General features: G+C 42.3%; 1 protein-coding gene and 1 pseudogene across 2 annotated transcripts in view; both read right to left on the minus strand.

Moving 5' to 3' along the window:
• The window catches only part of NMNAT3 (nicotinamide nucleotide adenylyltransferase 3), a 135612-nt gene that overhangs the window by 51447 nt on the left and 58660 nt on the right, over positions 1-25505 (minus strand). The window lies entirely within an intron of this gene.
• LOC143657787 (eukaryotic translation initiation factor 4B pseudogene) overlaps positions 3635-25505 on the minus strand; it is a 37200-nt pseudogene continuing 15329 nt past the window's right edge.

Here is a 25505-nt window from a genome sequence, read left to right on the forward strand (position 1 = left end):
GAAGAGGCACTGGGCAGGTTTCCTCAAGGAGGGGACGTGTAAACTGAGTCACGTAAGATGCCGAGGGTAGGTGACGACCTAAGAAAGGCAAAGCCTTATTAAACAAATCAATTCTTTCCACTTGCACAGTATTGAAAAGAGATTAAAAAAAAATCTCTGAGCACCTGAAGCTTGATGACTCCTTGATTCTGACCAACATCCTTGTCCATTTCTTGATACTTTTTCAATGGTAATTTACACTCAAGGAAACTGTGCAAGATCTGCTAAAGGATTCAATAAAACAGGTCACAGAGCTAAATGCTGTGGTGAAACATGGGGCTTAATTTTATGGAAAAAATTGAAACCGTTTGCTGGCCTTTTTGCATTAGTCACATGACCAGGAGCCCTCTATCTGGGTAAGGAAACTGGTTTCCTAACTCTTTAAGCAGCCCTGGTGGGGCTGTGACCCTGGCCCTCCAAACTAGCTGACGATGCATCAGGGAAGAGACCCGAGCAGCCCCTGCCACCTCTGAAGCCCAGGCTGAAAGGACAAATGCCAGGAACTGGAAGTTTTCCTAGGATGCACATTTGGCAGAATGAACAGGAAAGGGACAGCATTTCAGCATCAGTTCCTCACCCTGCATTTCTCAAAGTCAGGTCTGCATGGGTACTGTTGCTATAAATGCCTATTCCAGGCTGGACCCCAGACCTGCTCCATCTAACTCTTTGGGATAAGGCTTAGGGGTTTTAATTTTTATGGGCACCCCAGGTGGTTCTCATGCACCTCTGGAGAGCCATGGATTGGCACTGACTACAGAGAGACCACGTCCTTTCAGTCGCCCACAGTTATTTTATAAACTGGCACCATGCTCCAAAGTAAACAAGGACCACTTTTTCTATAATGACAAAATTTCATCAGTATGGAATAAAAGGGTATGAGTTTTGTAGTTGTGTTTTATGGCGCTCAGTGCAATTTCATTTTTGAAGTCCTTTTCTAATAATACTCCTAATCGACAAGATTATTGTTCCATCAGTCAATTCTGATAATGGTTTGAGTTGACCATTTCTGTTTGCAATATAAGATATAATTTAGAGTTGATAAACTAACTTAAAAGCTAATCATTCTCACCAAGCCCTAACAAATCAGTTTCTCTGGGTGGGGGTGGGGACTTTTAAAAAAAGCTTTATTTTTCTTTTCATTTCAAGTGTTGTTTAGATTTCAACTGTTCTGTGTAATGGTGAATAGGCACCTACCACCAACCCCAAAGTAAAAGAGCTCAGTGATCAGATAAGCCTGGGAAACACTGGGTTAGACAAAGTGAAGCAGGCTTCCTTACTGATGTGTGGGGATCACCAAGAAGGGGACAGAATTCCAGGGCTTATGAAGCTCATTTGGTTTTCATGGAACATTCACTCCACTGGACAAGTGTTCAGATGACCTCACTCAGTGAAATTCTCAGTTAACTCCACTGGAAAATTACATCAGGGGATCAGGCTGGTTTTCTTTAGATGGACTGCCATACCCAGAGGTGACAGACCCAGAGGAAAGTGTTACAACTGTAGGTGTATATTAGATCACCTGGAATCCTTCTGGAAAACAAACCTCCGTGACCTCCACACTCAGGTTTAAGCACTGCTCTAAATGATTAGGCTCAGTCTTCTTGACCACCCGCCAGCACCACCACTGCCATCAAATGGTGATCAACACCATTGACCAACACCATGACCCCGGCCCCATCACACTGATCGCGTCATCACCATCTACTATGGCCAGCAAGACCACTGCCACCACCACCTTGACCCACACCATCGCCAATTACCCCCAGCCCCCCTACACCCACACCACCACCTCACCATGACCCAACACCAGCACCACTGCCTCCACATGCCAATAGCGCCAGCACCATCGCCATCTCTGCCCTTACCCCACACCACCACCCACCAGCACCACGCCACTGCCACACCTCTGCTCGACACTGCTACCACTGCCACTCGTGTGGTCACCGCCATGCGGCAACCACCTGAACTGCTGTCAGAGCAGCTCCTGCCACTACTGTGTCCATCTTTACCATGCCCCGGCTAGAAGAGGATAGAAAAACACAGTGCTATTATTCCAGGTTTGCACCCAAAGGCTAGAAGGCTAGATATCAAAGCATGTATATCTCAGTAACCTAGGGGGACCAAACATGGTGTCACAGCAGAAGCCTGGGCTCTGAGGTCTTGGCTCTGCACAGGCCCTCTCCTCCAGTTCCCTCCATCACAGGAGTCCACAAAGCCCCACACTGCCATGGCAGCTGAGCTGCCCGAGGGCTCCAGCCCCAGGCCACCTTCAGAAATGTGGCAGCTCAGCTTCAGCAGCAGTTAGGGAGCAGCAACTCGTGCTAAGCCACGTGGCAGCCAAGGATGTGCTTTAAAACCAGGACAAAAATAAATGCTGCTTTGAGGATCCAGGCCAGGGGAGTCCTAGCAGATGTGTGCTTAACTGACTCAACTGTGTGCTCTGGTTTATGTAAACTGTTGTACAGTCATATTTTATACATGCACTACCATTTACACTGTACATATGTAAGTGTACAATAATGACGATGGCTGATGTGTACTGAGTGCTGACAAAGGGTCAGGAATTGTGCCAAGGGCTTCCCAGGTACCAGCTCTTTAATCCTCACAACTCCTCTGTGAAAGAAGTCTGATGGTTATTCCCATTTTCCTGATGAGCAAACCATGGCACAGAGAGGCTAAGTAACTAGTCCAAGGTCCACAGCTAATTAATTGTAGCACTGGGGCGTGAACTTGAGCAGTCTGATTCCAGGGCCCATGATGTCAACCAAAAGCCCACACTGTTAAAAGACTCACATGCAGCATATAAACAACTGCTGTCAAAGAGCATCACGTGTGCTAACCTGCATGGGGTAATTTAAGGGATTTTAATCAATTATCATGGATTGTGCGTGATATGACTCGTGGTCATTTTTGAGCCTAACTGCATCGAGGATGCAAGTCCACTAAATTGCAAGGGGAAAAAAAGAGAAAAATGAAAGACCACCAGGTACAAAACAGTACGGTATAAAATACGATGGTGGCGGGATGACGGCTGGCTGGGCACGGCGCTCGTTAATTTGTGGAATATATTCGCAGGGAGGTGCTGAGCTGGGCAGGGCACTGGACAAGGCAGTGCCACCCTCCTGCCCCTTACTCTACAGCTTATAATGCGTGTCTGAGGCTTGACTGGGCCTCAAGACAAAGAAACCTTAGGCTCGAATGGCTATAACATTTTCCAAGCCCTTCCACAGATGGCAAGAGGCCTGAGGGACAGACTCGGGGTGGCTCTTGGGGGGGGGGTGCGTTGCAGGGGGCACCCCCAGGTGCTCATCAATCCTTTCCCTTCACCCAGTTTCATTCATGACACATCTTGATATTATACTCGATCACTCTGAGAACACACCTGTTTATTAAATCTTAAAAATATACAGACGTATGTAACATATGTATATCCTACACATATCCAGACACCCACAATTAGAAAGGTTTTCTCCAACAGCGTCGAGCTGGATTTCACCCGGCCAGGCAAGGCTGCTTGTCAGAGGTGCTGTGGTTCCTGTACTGGGGGAGGGCGCTGGGCCTCAGCTCCGGGGTCCCACCATCACTGTCACCCTCGTCATCCTCACCTTCATGCTGAGTGTCCAGGGCACACCAGACTCTGCTGGGTGTCGACAGGGCTTGAGCTTTTTACTTTTAGTGTTTTGGGTGCAGGGGCCGGAAATCAAGCCCGGTTTTCCTGCATGACAGGTGAGCATCCCTCCATGGAACCTCCAGGCACCTGGTCTATCGGTTTTTTTTTTTTTTACATGGGCAGGCACCGGGAATCGAACCCAGGTCCTCTGGCATCGCAGGCGAGCATTCCTGCCTGCTGAGCTACCGTGGCCCGCCCCGGTCTATGGGTTTTGCAGCCTCACAAGTCTCAGAGAGGTGTCAGGACCCTCCTAGATGTGACCAAGGTGGCACTGGCTGGAATTCACGTGTTGGGACTTGAAACAGCTCCATTTATCTGGTTTTGGAGGTTTTGCTTGTTTGTGTGTTTTGTTCATTTTAACTATGCTAAGAATGCTTAGATTAAGGTTCTTCATTTCTAAAAGGAGGTGAAATCCTCCTATCTCACCAGGGTTGCTTTGGCAACGAAATGAATACATGGGAAATCACTTTGTGAAATGTGAGGAGCCATAAAATATAATCTTATTACTATTATTTTGGTTTCAGGTGATACAATTAATTTTTGTACTGTATCACAAATTTACTTAAATATTTAGATAATCATTTCACTATAACTGGCTTCCTTTATAATTCTACACATTCATTTAACTTTTTACTTTGAAATAATGTTATACCTACAAGTTGCAAAGACGGCAGAGACCCCACATCCTCCACTCCGCTTCTGCTAGTGCTGACATCTATAACCTCAGGGCAGTGATTTAAACCCGGAAACTGACGTTAATGCATCACTGGTCACTCAGCTAGAAACCTCATTCGCACGCTCCTTATTGTCCTAGGAGGCTCTCGGACGGGAACCGGTCCAGGACCCTGCGTTGCATGTCTCCTCCATCCCGGGACAGCTCCTCCGTCTTTCATGGCCTGGACAATTTAGAAAAGTAGTGTTCAATTATTTTGCAGACTCACCCTCAGTTTGGTTCCTCTGATGTTTCCTCATGACTAGTCTGAACTTATACGCTTCAGGCAACAACAGCTCAGAGGGAAGCTGTGTCCTTCTCAGTGTCTCCTCTTGGGGGGACCCGACGTAGGTTTCTCTTGATCCTGGTGATACTGATTTTGATCACGCGGTTGGGATCGTGTCCGTCAGATTTGTCCATTGTTAAGGTTACTATTTTTCCCCTTTGTAACTAAGAAGTATGTGGTGGGAGACACTTTTGAGCGCATGTAAATATCTTCTTCCCTGTCGTACTTTTACCCACTAATTTTAGTACCCATTGATGATTCTTGCCTACAACAATCAGTACTGCGCTGTGTGCCAAATGGTGATTTTCTATTGTCATCATTCCTTACATATCATTAAGTAGAATTCTACTGTGAGGAAGAACTGTCCTTTTTCCTGCATTTATTTATTGATTCCATCATTTATTTACATGAGTACAGGCTCATGGGTATTTATTTATTCTATGAGGTATAATCTGTTACTATCATTATTCATTTTGTTTCTCAAAATATGCCACATTTGCCCAATGGAAGCTCCTTCAGATTGGGCCCTGTGTCTTTCTGTTTTCTAGGAGATGGTACGTTTTATTTTACCTTGTCAGGACAGAGGTTTGATTTGCTCTTGAATGTTCCAGGATGGAGAGAGACTAGGAGAAAGCACAACATAGAGGTTTATTCGGTGCAATCTTCCCCTCATTTTCATCTTCGCTGTCAGCTGAGAGAGCAGCACACTTGTCTCAGCACTGAACTTAGAGGCTGGATTTTCTTCAGTTTTCTTTGGCTCAGGTGTGGATCTGGACTCTTGCTCCTTCTTGCCATCTTCCCCACCAGACTCTTCCAGCGGTCTCTGCTCCCTCCGACTCCTGGACCACGGATGGAGTTCCCACTTTGGCCTTTTGGGACATTCACCCCATCTTCCTTATTTCATCTTTTCTTGCTGATCCTTCCTCAGATGGTTGAGCTGAAGGTACTTTTCTGCCAAGCGTAGGAGACGGCTTCTATACGTCTGAGCTCCGAGATGGAGCAGGAAGGTTGGAATTTTGCTTCTCCCAAGCCTCCTCCTGTGGTGCAGGGGCTGGCGTTACCTTTAAAGGTTGATCAGATGTCTTCTCCCTTACCAAGTGTTTCATCTTCTAGAACCTTCTCGCTTTTCCTCCTTCCTGCGTGCTGATCTGACTACTTCCGCCAGATGTGGTGGGGGTGCTGGTCTGCGATGACTCACTTCTTCTCCTCGACCGTTTCCGTGCCTCAGTTTCTTCATTTTTGCCACCTTGAGTGTCTTCCCTAGCAGCTGTGTCCATAGGCTTTGCCCCTCCAAGGATGGAAACTGCTCCACTGGGCTGGGAAGTGCCAGCAGAGGACCATCTTCCTTAGGAGTCCCCCTAGGGTTCAGGTTCAGGGTGGGTCTTCGGAGGGGACCTCTGTCATCACGTCCATAATCATCTCGAGAGGAACCATCTCTGGAGCTCCATGACCCACCATCCCGACTGTCGTGCCTGTCATCACAGCAGTCCCTGGCTCCTCTGTGGCCACCGTCCCTGCGGTACCCACCACCCAATGCTCTCTGCCACTGCCTGTCCTGGAGTCACAGCCTCTGTCACAGTCTCTGCCACCTCGGCCAGCACCGCGATCCACACGCCCGCGTGGGCTGTCACCGTACTGGCCTGAATCATAACGTCATGGACAGGCATCCCCAAAGCTATCGTCACCTTCTCTAGGTGGGTGGCCCTCAAAGCTCTCTGTGGCAGGATGGTCCTCAGTTGGTACCTGTTTCGTCAGCATCCGCATTTCTATCTCGGCCAAAAGAATGACCCTCCCTGTCTTTACCCTGTGCTTGATCAGCAACGTCCATTCGAATTCTCCTGTTACCTGGAGACTCTACCGTGAGACTCAGGGCACTGAACAGGGACTTCCAGGTCCTCAAGCCAGGCACAACCAAAGCCTCTCAACCTCTCTGGATTTCTCAGTTCATGTGGCAAATGCATCACACTTATATTTAGTCCTGTAAAGATCTCCTTAATGGAATCATCCATCACATCAGAGGGCAGGCTCCCTAGAAAAGCTGTGTATGGCGGTGATTTGGGAAGATACTGGGTTCCTGAGCTGCTCGTGCAGCAGTGGGAAGCATGGAATGATCAATTATAGGTACACCCCACACATCATCGGTTACAGGTACCCCACACACAGTGTTACTGTGCCACATGGTTGAAGCATCTCCTTCCAGACCATCTGTTTCATCGGCCCAGCTGACAGGTCTGGGAACAGAGGTGCCCCAGACCCCTGGTAGGGTCCCCCACCCGTGCCCACCCTCAGCCAGGACGTCAGGGAGGGAGACCGCCTTCCCTTCTCATTCTTCTTCTTTGCTGAGGCCGCCACGGTGGGAGAGGAGAGTGGACGCGGGGCTCCTGTGCCCCTTTGACATGCCTCCCATCATCTTTAAAGCACTTCCTTTCTTTCAGGCACTACTAGAAGTTCTGGCTCATCACGTCCTCCTGCCTCAGTCCTGGAATCAACCATTTCCCCAAAGAGCCCTGATTTCTTTGATTGGAGAATGGCATTTAGAAACCCAAAGGACTAGTTGTGCTCATTGCAACTGGGACATCATGGTTTTGACGCCCTCCTAGAGGACAGAGCTATCAAATTACATAAATCTATATATCTGTATGCAAACTTACACACAGACCTCTGCAATTATTACTATAATTATCCATCTGTTTGTCTATTAAAAAGCCAGGAGTTCATACTGTTACCTCTGATCCCAATCCAATGCCACAATTTTAATGTTAGTCCTCCCCCTTCTCTATGGCTATTTCCGTTCTTCTGAGAAACCTGGCTCTATTGTTCACAATAATTTACTTATTTGCTCATTCCTAGTATGTACGTAAGGTACTTTCAAAATTACTAACTTACAGTCCTGCGACAAATGAACTTATGCAACTAGAGAATAGTACCCGTATATAGTTCTTATTTACATATAGTCCTTTTTATGTTTAGCCTTACATTATCCAGCCATGCTGCTGCTTTCCAGAGCAATCCAGGTTAGCTCTATCCTTTCCCACTGCCTTTGGTGAGGTCACGTAGTCCGTGTGTGAGACAATTAGGCTCATTTGTACTGTTTGTAGTTCATCTTGGGTTCCTTTCACATCCAGGTTGACTTTAATTAGATATTTTGTTTTTTGAGTGTGTGATATCATGTTCTAAGATTCAGAACGATATAAAAAAGCACACTTAGAGAAGTGTCTGGCTGCCCTCCTCCTGGGTTCTCCCCCGTTCCCCTGTTCTTTTCCCATCCCCACCCATCTCCTGTAAGAAACCAATCTCATTAGCTTATAAATTCTATTCTTAAATGAGTTTGTCCTTTTGAGATAGATTTATTTTCTATAATTATCACTAACTTATAAGTCTCGCCAAGGTCTAACTCTGTCTCGACAATCCCATCCTTAGAAATATTTATACAAACACATCTTTTCAATTCTCTTTTAATTAACACCCTCTGTGCTGTTAGGAACTTATTTCACTGATGTTTTATTTGATTCCGTCCAGGGTTTTCTGAATGCTCTTTGCAGGGTTCTCTTTATGGTCTCCTTAGCACAGAAGCCAACTGCTGGTCTCTGACTCTGAGTGGCTGCTGCTTCCCATCTGGAAGATAGAGTTATAGGTCGAGCAGAATAAGCTCGGAGCTGTTCCCTCAGGGAAACAAGGGCTCAGCAGAGGTGGAGGGGACCAAAGATCTGGTCAAGAGATGGGGAGCCCCACAGAGATGATGAGAGCACGGGCTCTGCATGTAAGGAGCCTGGGGCTTCTCCTTTCCCTTGCTGGGGAAATCTCCTGCAAAACACACGATCTCTCCAGGCCCCAACTCCTATAGCTGTGAAATGGGGATGTTTATACTTAGCTCACAGGATGCTTTGAGGATGAAGTGACTGTTTGAAAACCTATGGCGTGGAAGAGGAGGCTCAGTGAAGGACAGCTTGACTTCTCACTCCACCCTTTCATACCTGAGATAGTTTGTTGTTTCACTTTGCTTTTGTGTTTTGTAATTTTCAAATGAAGTTTTTTTTTTGTTGGTTTTGAGGTAAGTGTAGATTTGTATGTTATCGTAAGAAAATGCAGAGAAGTCTGTGCATCCTTTACCCAGTTTTCCCCAAAGGTAACATCTTGCAAAACTACAGAACGAGATCACAACCAGCAAACCGACACTGTCACAATGCACAGAGCTTATTCAGACCCCACCTCTTTTACATGTACGTACTTCATACACGTGCATACGTGCAAAGTTTTATGAAGTCTTACCACACCTGTAGTTCATGCATATGCCACCATGGTCAAGATCCCTGACAGTTACATCATTATAAGGAAACTTCCTGTTGCCACCTTCCCCCTCCCCCTTTTTTTCCCCATGGGCAGTTTCCGGGAACCGAACCCGGGTCTCTGGCATAGCAGGCGAGAACTCTGCCACTGAGCCACCATCGCACTGGCCCCTGCAGCCCTTTCATAACCACACACATCTCCCCCCGGCCTCTCCCAAAGCTCGTTCCTAACTCCTGGCAACCACCGATCTGCTCTCCTTTATATGATCTTGTCATTTCAAGAACGTTACATAAACAGAATCCTATTGTATGTAGCCTTTTAGGACTGGCATTTTTCACTCAGCATAATTCCCTGGAGATTCATCCAAGCTGTTGGGTGCTAGTTCATGCCTCGTCGTGGCCGAGTTTCCCTGCTATGGCTGCAGCAGTGTGTTTAACTGTTCACCTGCTGAAGGACGTCAGGGTCATTTCCAGTTCCTGGCCACTGTGAACAGAGCTCTAATGAACAACTGTGAACAGGTTTTTATGGGAACATAATGTTTCATTTCTCTGGGATAAATGGCCAGAAGTGTAGTTGCTGGGTTGTATGGTATTTGTGTGTTGAGCTTTATAAGAAATTGCCAAACCATCTTCCAGAGTAGTTGTGTCATTTTACACTAACCCCAGCAGGTCTGAATTATGCACTTTTTCTGCATCCTTGCAGTATTGCCACTATATTCTACTTTAGCCATTTTGATAGGTGTGTAGTAACAGCTCATTGTGTTTTCACGTGCATCTCTCTAATGGCTAATGTTGACTAGCTATCTCTTCATGCATTTTTTTTTTGCCACTTGTATGTCCCTGTCAGTGAAATATCTCTTCATGTCGTTTGCCCATTTTCTAATTTGCCCATCTGCGTTTTCATTAAGTTCTGAGAATTCATTATATATTCTAGATATTACTGCTTTGTTGGATATGTGGTTTACAATTTCAACTCTTTTTGAGGAATAAAGCAGAGTTAAACTAAATAGGCAAAAAATAAAGCAAATATGCTCACTTGCTTTAGTTTTGTATTTGGTTGGGGAAAAGGAGAATGGGTGGGAAGGAGGGAGGGATTTTATAGCTGATAAGGACATGAGTAATGGTCTCGCATTTTCCAGCATCCTGCACAGCAGCAGGTAACGCAGCGGGAGGCAGCAGGCGGAGCCTTGGGGAAGTGTGCAAAGGTCTCCTCTGGGAGGTGCTCAACCCAGCACGGGCAGTGGGAAGCCTGGCACAGAGCCTCATGCCTCAGGGACCCGGTCAAGACCTGTCTCATTTAAGCTACATCTCAAGGTAGGCTTATAAGGACACGGGGTATGCCAATCTGTCATTAAATCAGGAAAACACCTCCTTTGGAAAGAATCCGGGTGCTAACACATGCGTAGCCTCCACCCCGCAGAGCCTCACGTGGTAGAGAAACAATTACCTTGGTTCAAAACAATTGCTGGAGCAACTCAACATTCTTAAATGTGTCTCCTTCAGAAAAAAAATGTTTTAAATTAGAAATGTGAGAATGAACAGCTGTTCAGGCCAGGCTGGAGAACTGCCCATGACTATAGGTTAAAATCATTCCGTTTGCTTAATAAATGTCTGCGTGAGCTCGAGACTGAAACAACATGCTGAAATTATATAACATTTGCCCACATTCTTGTGGAGTCTCTTAGCGCCCAGCAGACCTGCCTTAAACAGAATTATTACAGCTTAATTTCTTTCTTTATCTCAGATGATACTGCAGCAGCTTATCATGATGCATCTGGTGCCCTCCACACCACTGCGTAACAAAGGATCAAAATTAAAATCACAGGGGTGGCAACAGGGGCATGCATCACCCTGAGTGCTCATCAGACTTTTCTTTTTTTTTATTTAACACAGAAAACTGTTGGCGTGAATGCTATTACAATAAATAGGCTTCAATTTAAAATGCAGGATGCTGAGAGGAAACACTGGGAGTCATAAAATACCTTTCTCCTCCTCAAGGTTGCCCAAAGGGGGAAAAAAAAAGGACAAGGCTTTGGACTGGGCTGTTATCTTATCTTTATGATGCAATTTAATCTGGGATGCCACAGGCACAGCACGTGGGAAAGGCTCCTTAGGAAATAACATCATAAAGTATCAAGAAAGGGCTAAAGAAAGCAGGAAACACCTTTTGTGGTTTTCTCCCTTCCATGAATAGAAACGAGAAGATTATGTTAACCTGTCTGGTTGTGACCACGGGAAGAGGAGAGCCTTTAAGGCTGCATTGTGTTGGGGTTTTATGTACGGCACCTCATTTAAGCCTCGCCATACACAACCCTGCGAGGTTAGGAGATTGGAGTCCTATGTTACAGTTGAGGAAACACGGGGGTGAAGCAAATCGCTCAAGGTCATGCAGCCAGGGAGCCGGTTTAAAACCGAGGCTGACCACAGCCATGGCTCTCTGGGACTCCATGGTACTCTGTAGGAAGGGAGCAGTGTCCGCTCTCGTGGGTTGTGGGATCCCAGGGAAAGCAGAACGAGAGACGGGACTCCCTGGGCTCAGGAGAGCCAAGTCAGAGTCAAGCTTGGACAGCAAGCCAGCACTGGGTGGGCCTGTGGGCTGGCCACCCTCAGCCTAGGCTCGCCACCTGGACCCTACCTAGGATGGGCGGAGACTTAGCCAAGAGCAGATCACTGCCCCCTTCTGCTCCATGAGTGGAGAGAGGTAAGATTTTCCTCTATAGAGGCACCTGTTCTGTCAATTCCAGAAAAATCGAAAAGCTAAACTCTGGAGATGGAAGTCTGTGAGCCTGAGTTTCATCTAGAGCAAAACCAGGGACAAGAGTCAAAAACGGACAGTTTCTGAACACTTAGAAAAGGTGATAAACAGGTAAGTAAGAGCCACGAAGGCTGAACTTCAGATAACTGACAAGGTCTCACAAGATCACCTTGGCAACGAGAAGGGGAACGCACACTGGATCAGGCTGCAGACAGCTGGGCTGTCCAGGGTTGCACTACTGCCCTGTGAAGAGGGCCTGGACTCTCGTTCAGCAAGTTCTGGAAGGGATCTGAGCCATCTAGGTACAGGCTGCTCCTCTGGGCTGTCTGAGGACACCTGTGCCAGAAAGCACAGGAGGAGCGAACCAAGGCTCCTTCCACGGCTGGGACTTGCCGGGTAGGCCTCCAGCGAGCCACCTGATTAAACACTTGCAATGACTCCCGTTCACTGTAAGTACACATTCCTTTCCTGGAATTTCAGACTCCAAGGTCGAGCCCCACAACTCCCCTGCTTCCCGCTAGTCCATCCAGACTCTCTGATCTCATCAACTGTCCTTGGAACCTGCAAGTTCAGGTGTTACAAAGGCCTGCTGCTGCATCTCTGCAGCATGGGGCAGTGAGGACACTGGGTTTGAGGTAAGGGAGACCTGGGTGTAAGCCCCAAACCCCTCACATATTAGCTGTGTAAGTGACAACCTCTCTGAGCCCGTTTCCTTATCTGTAAAGATAGGGATACTATGTCCTCCTGACCACTGAACACCTCCTGCATTCCTATCCTCGCATCTACATGATCTCATTTAATCACTATGGCCATGTGATGACCTCTTATGCTTAAAATATTCTTTCCTTACCAACCTCCCTCCTTACCCCAATTGATTCAAAGCCTCTTGAATGTAGGAGCCAGAAGCACCTTCATCTTTGTAAAATCCTGTACTTGGGAGGTTACATATCCTAAGGCACTTATCTTCTACCTGTGGTCATTTTCACAGGGTTCTAATACATCCTTGCCCTGACTCAGCTGCCCACTCCTCCCAAACTCTTCCACTCCTCCCTCTATAATGACACACTCCGAAATAGCTCCTCCTTCTTCGCTGAGAGTTCCTGGTCACTTCCCTGGTCTCTATCTATCTACTGTCAATAAGGTCATGAATTTACACATAGGTTTTAGTGCTTGGCCCTTCATGTTACCCTCCACCCCCAATCTGGTCATTAACCTGGTCATTTCCAAGTCCACATGGACAACTCATCTGACAACTTGGTTCCTACCATCTCGTCTCCAAAGGCTTCTGCTCTGCACCTGAGGCCACCCCTGGGTTCCTTCAGGCCCTGGACCTTGTTTCCCCAAGATCCCTCCACCCCAGAGTTGTTGATCTCTGCCCCTCCGCTCTGACCACATACTTAGCTCTTCCTGGTACTTATTCTACCAATTCTGGTAAGACATGACTTCCACCTCCCAGGGTCTTCTGCCGGTTCTTGACTGTTTCTAGCTCATCGATGCTCTTCTGTTGCACTTTATTTTTGATCCACCTGCGATCCCAAGGTCAGCCCTTTCAATGATCCCCAACACAATGCCCCAAACCCCATGCTTTTCCATACTTTCTCCGTGTCCATCAAGCAAAACTTCTCTCCTGGTTGAACCTAGGGACCCTCTTTCTCTATGGTTGCCCCAGGACAGCTAAGAGCTGCTGGGAAAGGCCACCCTGCAGGTCATCTGATAACAATGGCTCCAGATGGGTGACCTCACACTGCTCGACAGTCCACTCTGAGCCTGTGGCCCGTGATCTCCTATAGCACGTCCACCATCTGCCCTCCCCAGGCCTCTGGCTCTCCAGCTCCTGCTTATGCTTAGCTGAGAACCATGCTGCCTAACGTGGTGGACAAGAGAAGGAAGTGCCCCATTTCCCTGCAACCAAACACGGCTTATAAATACTTGTCCTGCCCATCTGCCCTGCAGATGCAATAGTCTGGGGTCAACCCCTCCCCCTGGGCCCGGGCTCCTACCCTCTCCTCTCTGAATCTGCTTTTGAGGAAACATCAGACCAACCTAAATTGAGGGATGTTCTACAGAAATCACTGGACCGTACAGAAATGTCAGTGTCATGAAAGACAAAGACTAGAGAAATATTCTTGACTAAAGAAGACCTATAGAGACACAAAAAAACTGAATGCAATCCATCATCTTGGATTTGTTTTTTCTTTATTTATTGTACAGGGACCATACCACAAGGCTGAGGACCGACCATGGCAAATATGTCTTGCTTACTCCACAGTGTAATTTTTTTTTAAATGATCCAATGTTTAACATTTCATACCTTTCTTTTTACCTTTTTATTTTGTCACAATTCCAGAAATAAAAAAAAGTTGCAAGACAGTACAAAGAATTTTCATTTATCCTTCATTCAGATTCCCCAAATGTTAACATTTTACCACATTTGCTTTATTCCTGCTTCTCTCTATGCACACATATACATATGTATATATATATATTTTCTGAACCAGTTGAGTAAGTTGCCCTTTATTCCTCAAAACCTTAGTATGCTTCCTAAAAACAAAAACACTCTCTTACCTAGCTGCAATACAATGGTAAAAATCAATACCTCGACACACATTATTATCTAACCTACAACACAATTACCTAATCTAATCTAATACTATTATCAATATTATTACCTAAAGCTATAGACCCAACTCATATTTCCTTAATTGTCCCAATAATATCCACAACAGCAAGAAATAAAGAAAAAACAAACCCAAGATGATGGACTGCCTTCAGTTTTTTTGTGTCTCTATAGTCTTCTCTAGTTAAGAATATTTCTCTAGTCTTTGTCTTTCATGACACTGACATTTCTGTACGGTCCAGTGATTTCTGTAGAACATCCCTCAATTTAGGTTGGTCTGATGTTTCCTCAAGAGCAGATTCAGGGTGTGAACTTCTGGCTGAGCTGAGCGGTGACAGTGGGCATCTCTCAGCATGTGCGATCGCCAAACACATGAGGCCAATACTGTCCATTTGGGGGATGCTAACTTTGATCATCTGGTGAAAGGGTGTCTGCCAGCCTTCTCCATCGTAAATTATTATTTTTAACTTTGTAATCAGTACCTACATTGTTAGGAGAGCATTTGTGACTGTGTAATATCTCGCTATTTCATTAGTTTTAGAATCTGTCTAAGCAGTTTTAGAGCACATTAATGATTCTTACACGAATCAGTTATTGTGATGGCTGCTGAATGGAGATTTTCTAACTCCAGCATTTCCTCTACACTTATTTAGTTACATTCTACTTACTATAAGGGAAAGTTTTCCCTTCTTCCCCATTTATTGGTTTGCCCATTTAATTAATTAATTAATCAATTAATATCAGTTTATACTCACATATTGTCTACTTTATTCAATGAGCTATATTCCTTTACTTTAATTTTAAATTTTATATGAAAAATTTTCCAGATTTGGCCAGTAGGAACTCCTTCAAGGTGGCTCCTGTGTCCTTTTTGACATGTCCCCATTATTTGAGTATTTTCTTCTTTTGTAGCTCCACAAATTGTTCCCAACTTGTGCCCTGCCCCAGCACCAGAATCAACCACTTTTCCAAGGATCCATTTAAATAAAGAATAGGTATTTAAAAACCAAGACTTGCACACTAGGTTGTACTATTGCTACTGGGATCATGTATTTCTAGGCCCTCCAGCAGTCAGGGGTAAGATGCAGATGTACACGTGTCTGTCTACACTCCCATACACCTGTCTGTCTGTCTAATCTTTCTAGTTTAGCTATCCATGAGTTCACATTAATACCTAAAATTCCAATCCCCCATCACCGGTTTTTGTTCATATTTCTACCTCTCTTCTACAACAGTGAGAATCATGACTTCCATTATCCACAAGATATTTAGTTATCGCTCAGTCCTGGAATGCATAGCAAGTGGTTTCAGAATTGTTAACCTACCTCTCTGGAAAAAAGAAACCTACTTACTAGAGTTGAACATTTGTTTACAGCTGAATATTTTTGTCCTGTATTTTATTTTTGCAAACAGTGGCAGTCAATAATCTTTTGAACACAAAAATTCATATTTCTAGCTTCTCTTGAGAAATCAGCAGATATGGCCATCTTCCCCTTTGGACAGGGAGTTGTGCTCTCCCAGGACTGCGAGTCGCAGTTGCTACCTCTGCCTCTCCCTATAAATAATCCCTTCTCTCTTTTGTACATTACCCCGTTACCAAAAGAACTGTCTTTATAAACTGCCTCTATTTCCTCTTCTTTGATTCTTTCCTGAATTCATAGCCCCTTTGGCTGTCAATAACTACTTTAAAACAAAACCCCTCTTGCAAAGATTGCTACCAACTTTATGTGGCTAAACCCCACAGATGTTTTTCAGTCTTGCTCTAACTCGGCTGGGAACCACTCCTCTTTCCTATCTCTGGGACAGAAACAGCCCTGGCTTGCTCCTTTCTCCCAGGTTCCCGGGACTCCTTCGTGAGCTCACCCTCCTTGGTAGGGCTGCTCAACGCCAAGGTTCTCCGGGTGCCTCTCTCCCTCCAGCTCCTCCTCCATCATCTCCTCTACTATGGATAACTTCATTTACCATCACCAGGTGACTCTCAAATGTCTCCCTCTAGTCCTATCTTCTCCTCCAAGCCCTACCCACCAAAAAAAATCCACCCCTGGACTCTGCCTGGGTCAATCACCAGTGCTCACACCAGTTGTGTTGGGAATGTCTCTTCTGTGGCACGGGTAGCGCATAATTTTACCTGTGTAGGACTTGGTTATGTCTGTCTCCCCCACTGGCATGTGAGCCCCAGGCGGACAGGGGCTACTTCTGTCCCCTGCACTGTCCCTGCCTCCAGCCCAGAACCCAGTGCAGACAGGCACGCAACAGGAATTCATGGAATGGATGGAGGTACCCTGGCTCAGTGGTCAAGACTGTGGATTCTGGGGCCAACTGACTCTGTGACCCTGGGCTAGTTACTCTATCTCTCTGTGCCTCAGCTTCCTCATCTGCAAAACAGGGGGACAGAAGCAGTTCCCAATTCATAAAACTGTTATGAGATTAAATGAATTCATGCATTGCACTTTAGAACACTACCTGGCAAAAAGAAAGGATGATATAAGTGTTTGCTAAATATGTAAAACAAACAGGGGCTAAAATAGTCATTAAATGAATATGTATTAATTAAACTGACAGTTAAGCCTAATTTTCAAAACACGAGATACAAGTAGACTGTGGTTGAATTATAGTCCAAGAGTAAAATTATATTGAACAGAAATAACAGACTATCTAAATATCAGAAAACAGGATTTAAATTTAATTCAAACTCCATTAGTAAGTTCGTGACTACATGTTGGGAAAACAACCACTTACAACTGGGAATACATCCAACATCTTGAGAGAAATGCAGGCTCAATATATTCAGTGAATGCTTTAGGTATGTCTGAAGTTATTGACTAGTCATTTGTTAGGTTGTATCATTTCTGTCAAAAATCAGCCAAACCAGAATAAAATCCCAAAACAAATTTTCTAAAAACACCCATGCCCACTCCACAAATTCATCCATCAAGGCTTTGAGAGTCTCTGGGTATGTCAAGCACAGCATGGAGTGAGTAAAGGACTAGACTATAAAACACAGAAAATCCACAGATACCACACACCTGCTCTAGCCCACATTTTATTCCAAAACATTCTTTCAAGTAAAGGAGTGTTCAATAATCACAGGGCTCAACATTTATCCACTAAGCATGCATGACTTTGCCAGAGTATTATTAACAATGGAAATCAGCAGATATAAGTTTCTTTCTATTTTAACATATGGTTTTCTAATTAGAAAGCGGGTTTGTTAATCACAGGATCAAAGAGAGTTGAAGTTCTGATATATTATAGGCTCTGGCAGTTTTTCAGGTTTGGTCATTGTTTGAGGAGATAAAGAAGTAAACACAGCTAGGAAGGACCATTCAGGTTTGAAGAAGGGATGCTTGTGAGCAAAGGGAAAGAGTTTGAAACAAAAAGGAATTAGAGCCATGCCAGCAAAATAGGGAGACACTACAAATAATCTATTAAAAGGCACTAAACAAATTGCTTCAGCTTGTTTCATTCGATCTGCATGCATGCATGCAATATTGAATTAAAGCTGTGAGTTTCAATGAAAATACCCCAATATAAGGTAGATTGATTTGAAAACTGTGGGGATGGACTTTCAACCAGGCTTAACTGTGCGCTGGTTCCGATGGAGAGTAAGGGCATGGTGTGAGGGGCTGTCTCTGCGTAAACGATGGTCAGCTTTAGGCTCGGGGAACAGATCTGCAGGCCGTGGTGGCTGCAGCCAGTGTCCGAGGCTGTGGCAGGAGGAGGTGACATTTGACCGTGCAGAATGAGGGGACGTCACACTCCGTACCTTTCGTGATGGCAAGAACGTCCTCTCCCTTTGACCTGGTACCAGCTGACTGCACCAGCCTCCTCTCTCCAGGGCTGGAATCTGATTCTCTCCAATCACCATGTTTTTCCCGGCTGCATGCACACGGCCCTGAGCTATGCCTGGCCAAGCCTCTCTCGTTCTTCGAGCCTTGGGTATCACTAATCCCACACGGTCTTGAGAACTGTAGCTTTACAATCAGGGTTACCATCAGGCAGTGTTAGTCTTCCCACTTTATTCTTCCTTTTCAAACTTATTTCGTCTATTCCAGGTCATTTGCATTTCATAAGAATTTTAGAATCAGCTTATCAATTTCTACCAAAAAAAATCTGTTGAGATTGCAAGTGGATTGTACTGAACTTATAGATAACTTTTGAGAGAACTGAAAACTTAACACCATTCAGTCTTTTGCCTTATGAACAAGGTATATCACTCCATTTAATTAGTTGCTTTTAATTTCTCTCAGAAGTTTTTTTTTCTCAGAAGTTTTTAATGTGTAGCACTTGCACACTTTTGTCAGATTAAACCCTAAGAATTTCTTTTTTTTATACTATTATAAATAGTATTATCTTTAAGTTTCAATTTATGATCCTTTGGCACCATTATATAGAAATACAACTGATTTTTATTCGTTGATCTTGTATCTAATAACATTACTAAACTCACATATTAGTCCTAGTAGTTTTTAAATATATTCTTGAATTTTCTCCATAGACAATAACCATCCCATCTGCAAATAAAGAGAGTCTACTTTTCCCATTATAATACAGAAGTCTTTTATTTCTTTTTCTTGCTTTATTGTTTCGACTAGAATCTCTACTATAATGTTGAATAGAAGTTGTTTAGTGGATATTCTTATCTTCCTGATATGATGGGTAAAGCATTCAGTATTTCACCATTAAAAATGATTTTAGCTGTAAAGAGATGATTTTTTTTTTTAAATCAGGAATGGATATAGGTTTTTGAAAACTATCTTTTCTGCGTCTATTGAGAAAATAATGTTTGTTTTATTTTTTAGTTTGTCAATATATTCAATTATAGTGATTGATTTTTTCTCACTAATACGAACTAACATTTTTAAAATTTATTTTTAATTTAATTTTTAAATTTTTATTAATAAACCAGTCAACATACAATATGAACATTCTTTTTTTAATCACATAGTTTTATATTCATCATTATGATCATTTCTTAGAACATTTGCATCAATTCAGAAAAAGAAATAAAAAGAAAACAGAAAAAAATTCATATATACCATACCCCTTAACCCTCCCTTTCATTCATCACTAGCATTTCAATCTACTAAATTTATTTTAACATTTGTTCTCCCATCATTTATTTATTTTAATCCATTTGTTTTACTCATCTGTCCATAAGGTAGATAAAAGAAGCATCAGACACAAGGTTTTCACAATCACAGTCACACTGCGAAAAGCTATATCATTATACAATCATCTTCAAGAAACATGGCTACTGGAACACAGCTCTACATTTTCAGGCAGTTTCCTCCAGCCTCTGTTATGCCTTAACTAAAAAAGTGGTATCTATTTAATGCGTAAGAATAACCTCCAGGATAACCTCTCGACTCTGTTTGGAATCTCTCAGCCATTGATACTTAATTTTGTCTCATTTCTCTATTCCCCCTTTCAGTCGAAAGGTTTTCTCAATCCCTTGCTGCTGAGTCCTAGCTCATTCCGGGATTTCTGTCCCACATTGCCAGAAAGGTTCACACCCCTGGGAGTCCTGTCCCACATAGACAGGGGGAGGGCAGTGAGTTTGTGTGCTGTGTTGGCTGAGAGAGAGAGACCACATCTGAGGAACAAAAGGGGCTCTCCTGGGGGTGACTCTTAGGCCTAATTTTAAGTAGGTTTAGCCTATCCTTTATGGGTTTAAGTTTCATATGAACAAACCCCAAGATTGGGGGCTCAGCCTATTGTTTTGGTTTTCCCCACTGCTTGTGAGAATATCAAGAATTCTCCACTTGGGGAAGCTGAATTTTCCCCCTTTCTCACCATTCCCCCAAGGGGACTTTGCAAATACTTTTTTATTCACTGTTCAAATCCTTCTGGGATTTATCAAGGCATCACTCTGGACAAACCTACAAAATCTCATCCCTACTCAAGGTTCCATGTACTTATGGTGTTCAATTAAGCTGTCCACATAAGTTATATTAGGAAACGCACTAGTTGAAATATAAATTTTGTACCAAATAAACATTTTTTGCTTTAGTCTCACACACAAGTTAAAGTTTCAAAATATTAATTACCATCTATTTTCAACACCCTGCATTATTGACATTCCTTTGCTCTTCCTCATCCAAAACACTTTTAAATTTGTGCACTTAGTTACTATCATTATACACTCGAGACATTCCTAGATTATACCATCTCAGTCTTTACCGTATATCTTTCCTTCTGATTTCATTTGTGCCCCCAGCCCTCCTCCCGCTATCATTCTCACATTCAGCTTCATTCAGTGTTCTAACATTATTGTATTAGTTAGGTAGTATTGTGCTATCCATTTCTGAATTTTTACAATTACCTAATATCTACTCTATTTCTATCTCCTGATGGTCTCTGTTCTTAACTGAAATTATTCAAGTTCCATTCATTAATGTTAGTTCATATCAGTGAGACCATACAGTATTTGTCCTTTTGTTTTTAGCTAATCTCACTCAGCATAATATCTTTAAGGTCCATCCATGTTGTTACATACTTCATAACTTTATTCTGTCTTACAGCTACATAATATTTCATAGTATATATACCACAGCTTTTTAGCCACTCTTCTGTTGATGGACATTTTGGTTGTTTCCATCTCTTGGCTATTGTAAATAACGCTGCTATGAACATTGGTGTGCAAATGTCCATTTGTGTCTTTTCCCTCATGTCCTCTGAGTAGATACCTAGCAATGGTATTGCCAGGTCATATGGCAATTCTATACTTAGCTTCCTGGGAATCCGCCAAACTGCCTTCCACAGTGGTTGTACCATTTAACATTCCCACCAACACACAGTTATCTACACAGTGGGTAAGTGTGCCTCTTTCTCCACATCTTCTCCAGCACTTGTCATTTTCTGTTTTATTGATAATGGTGATTCTGGCGGGTGTGAGATGACATCTCATTGTGGTTTTGATTTGCATTTCCCTAATAGCCAGGGAAGTTGAGCATCTTTTCATGTGCCTTTGGTCATTTGTATTTCCTCTTCTGAGAAGTGTCTGTTCAAGTCTTTTGCCCATTTTGTAATTGGGTTGTCTTGTCTTTTTGTTGTTGAGTTGAACAATCTCTTTATATATTCTGGATACTAGATTTTATCTGATATATTGTTTCCAAATATTGTCTCCCACTGTGTAGGCTCTCTTTTTACTTTCTTGATGAAGTTTTTTGATGCACAAAGTATTTAATTTTGAGAAATTCCCGTTTATTTATTTATTTCTTCAATGCTTGTGCTTTGGGTGTAAGGTCTATAAAACCATCTCCTATTATAAGATATTTCCCTACATTTTCTTCTAACAGTTTTATGGTCTTAGATCTAATGTTTAGGTCTTTGATCCATTTTGAGTTAACTTTTGTATAGGGTGTGAGATACGGGTCCTTTTTCATTCTTTTCATATGGATATCCAGTTCTCTAGACACCATTTATTGAAGAGACTGTTCTGTCCCAGGTGAGTTGGCTTGACTGTCTTATCAAACATCAATTTTCTACAGATGAGAGGGTCTATAAGTGAATACTATTCAATTCCATTGGTCAGTATATCTATCTTTATGCCAGTACCATGATGTTTTGACCACTGTAGCTTCGTAATACGTCTTAAAGTCAGGTAGCGTGAAAACTCTGACTTCATTTTTCTTTCTCAGGATAATTTTAGTTTCAGGGCACCCTGACCCTCCAGATAAGTTTGGTTATTGGTTTTTCTATTTCTGAAAAGTAAGTTTTTGGGATTTTAATTGGTATTTCATTGAATCTGTAAATCAATTTAGGTAGAATTCATATCTTAATTACATTTAGTCTTCCAATCCATGAACACAGTATGCCCTTCCATTTATTTAGGTCTTCTGTGATTTCTTTTCACAATTTCTTATAGTTTTCTCTGTATAGGTCTGTTGTCTCTTTAGTCAAATTTATTCCTAAATATTTTATTCTTTTGGTTGCAATTGTAAATGGAATTTTTTTCTTGATTTCCCCCTCAGATTGTCCATTACTAGTGTATAGAAGCACTACAGATAAAAATTTTGAGTGTTGATCTTGTAACCTGCCACTTTGCTGTACTCATTTATTAGCTCTAGTAGTTTTGCTGTGGACTTTTTGGGGTTTTCGACATGTAGTATATCATCCACAAACAGTGAGAGTTTTACTTCTTCCTTTCCAATTTTGATGCCTATATTTCTTTATCTTGTCTAATTGCTCTGGCTAGAACTTCCAACACAATATTAAATAACGATGGTGACAGTGGACATCCTTGTCTTGTTCCTGATCTTAGGGGAGAAAATTTTCAGTTTTTCCCCATTGAGGATGATGTTAGCTGTGGGTTTTTCATATATTCCCTTTATCATGTTAAGGAAGTTCCCTTCTATTCCTATCCTTTGGAGTATTTTCAACCGGAAAGGATGTTGAATTTTGTCAGATGCCTTTTCTGCATCAATCAAGATGATCATGTGGCTTTTCCCACTTTGATTTGTTGATATGGTGTATTACAGTAATTGATTTTCTTATTTTGAACCATCTTTGCATACCTGGGGTGAATCCTACTTGGTCATGGTGCATAATTCTTTTAATATGCTGTTGGATTTGATTTGCAAGAATTCTGTTGAGGATTTTTGCATCTATATTCATAAGAGAGATTGGTCTGTAGTTTTCTTTTTTTTTGTAATATCTTTGTCTGGTTTTGGTATGTAGGTGATGTTGGTTTCATAGAATGAAGGTAGCTTTCCCTCCTCTTCAATTTTTTGAAGAATTTGAGCAGGATTGGTACTAATTCTTTCTTGAATGTTTAGTAGAATTCACATGTGAAGCCATCTGGTCCTGGACTTTTCTTTTTGGAGAGCTTCTTAATGACTGTTTCAATTTCTTTAGTTGTGATTGGTTTGTTGAGGTCATCTATTTCTTCTTGAGTCAACATTGGTTGTTCATGCCTTCCTAGGAAGTTGTCCATTTCATCTACATTGTCGACTTTATTAGCATAAAGTTGTTCATAGTATTCTGTCATTACTTCCTTTATTTCTGTGGGGTCAGTGCTTATGTCTCTTCTTCCATTTCTGATTTTATTTATTTGCATCCTCTCTCTTCTTCTTTTTGTCAATCATGCTAAGGGTCCATCAATCTTATCGATTTTCTCATAGAACCAGCTTCTGGTTTTGCTGACTTTCTCAATTGTTTCATATTCTCAATTTCATTTATTTCTACTGTAATCTTCATTATTTCTTTTTTTGCTTGCTTTGGTGTTAGTTTGCTGTTCTCTCTCTAGTTCTTCCAAGTGTATTGCTAATTCCTCGATTTTTGCTCTTTCTTCTTTTTTGATATAGGTATTTAGGGCAATAAATTTCCCTCTCAGAACTGCCTTTGCTGCATCCCATACATTTTGAGATGTTGTGTTTTCATCTTCATTTGCCTCGAGATATTTACTGATTTCTCTTGTAATTTCTTCCTTGACCCACTAGTTGTTTAAGAGTGTGTTGTGGAGCCTCCATATATTTGTGAATTTTCTGGCACTCTGCCTATTACTCATTTCCAACTTCATTCCTTTATGATCTGAGAAAGTGTTTTGTATGATTTCAATCTTTTTAAATTTATTGAGACTTGCTTTGTGACTGACCCAGCATATGGTTTATCCTTGAATATGATCCATGAGCACTTGAGAAAAAAGTATATCCTCTCTGTTATGGGATGTAATGTTCTATAAATGTCTGTTAAGTCTAGCTCATTTACTGTATTATTCAAATTCTCTTTTTCTTTATTGATCCTCTGTCTAGATGTTCTGTCCATTGATGAGAGTGGGGAATTGAAGTCTCCAAATATTATGGCAGATGTGCCTATTTCTGTTTTCCATGTTTGCCTCATGTATTTTGGAGTACTCTGGCTCAGTGCATAAATATTTATGATTGTTATGTCTTCTTGTTGAATTGTTCCTTTTACTAGTACATAGTATCCTTCTTTGTCTCTTTTAACTGTTTTGCATTTGAAGTCTAATTTGTTGGATATTAGTATAGCTACTCCTGCTCTTTTCTGATTGTTATTTGCATGAAATATCTTTTCCCAACCTTTCACTTTCAACATATGTTTATCCTTGGGTCTAGGATGTGTTTCCTGTAGACAGCATATAGATGGGTCCTGTTTTTTAATCCATTCTGCCGTCTATGTCTTTTAATTGGGAACTTTAGTGATTGATTTTTAAGCAGTTTTATTGAGATATATTCACATACCGTATAATCTATCAAAAGTGTACCAGTCACTGGATTTTAGGATTATCACAGAATTGTGTATTCATAACCACAATCAATTTTAGAATATTTTCATTACTCTGAAAAGAAAATCCTTATATCCCTCAGAAGTCACCTCTCAATCTGCCTATCCATCTCTAGCCCTATATAACCTCTAATCTAATTCTGTCTCTACAAAGGTAGTTACATTTACATTTTATATAAATGAAATAATACAGTATGCAGTACTTTGTATCTAGCTTCTTTCAATTAGCATAAGGTTTTTTAAAATTATTATTTTTTAATTACAGAAGTTGTAGGTTTACATAAAAATCATGTAAAAAATACAGAGTTCCCATATTCCACTCTATTGTTGACACTTTGCATTGGAATGCTACCTCTGTTACAAGTGATGAAAGAATATTCAAATATTACTGTTAACTGAAATGCATAGTTTACATTAGGGATATTTTTTCCTACATACCACACTATTATTAATAGTTTGCAATAGTGTTGTCTATTGGTTATAATTCATGAAAGAACATTCTTATAATTGTACTATTAACCATAGTTCATTGCTCACAACGGCTTCACTGTTATATACAGTCCCATGTTTTATCTTCAAACTTACCTTCCAGTAACATACATGACCCAAGACTTCCCCTTTCAACCACATTCACAAACATAATTCAGTGCCTCAGTCACCTTCCTGTCCCTTCTCTAACTTTTCCATGGAGCAGGGCTGATCTCGAGTTCAAGACCCTGAAGGTCTCGAGCTCAAGACCCTGAAGAAATAAAAGAAATCATAAGAGGATACTATGAACAACTATATGCCAACAAACTAGACAACTTAGATGAAATGGAAAAATCCCTGGAAACATCAAACAACCTACATTGACTCAAGGAGAAGTAGAAGATCTCATCAAACCAATCACAAG

Source organism: Tamandua tetradactyla, chromosome 15 (assembly GCF_023851605.1).
Source record: "Tamandua tetradactyla isolate mTamTet1 chromosome 15, mTamTet1.pri, whole genome shotgun sequence".
Lineage (NCBI taxonomy): Eukaryota > Metazoa > Chordata > Mammalia > Pilosa > Myrmecophagidae > Tamandua > Tamandua tetradactyla.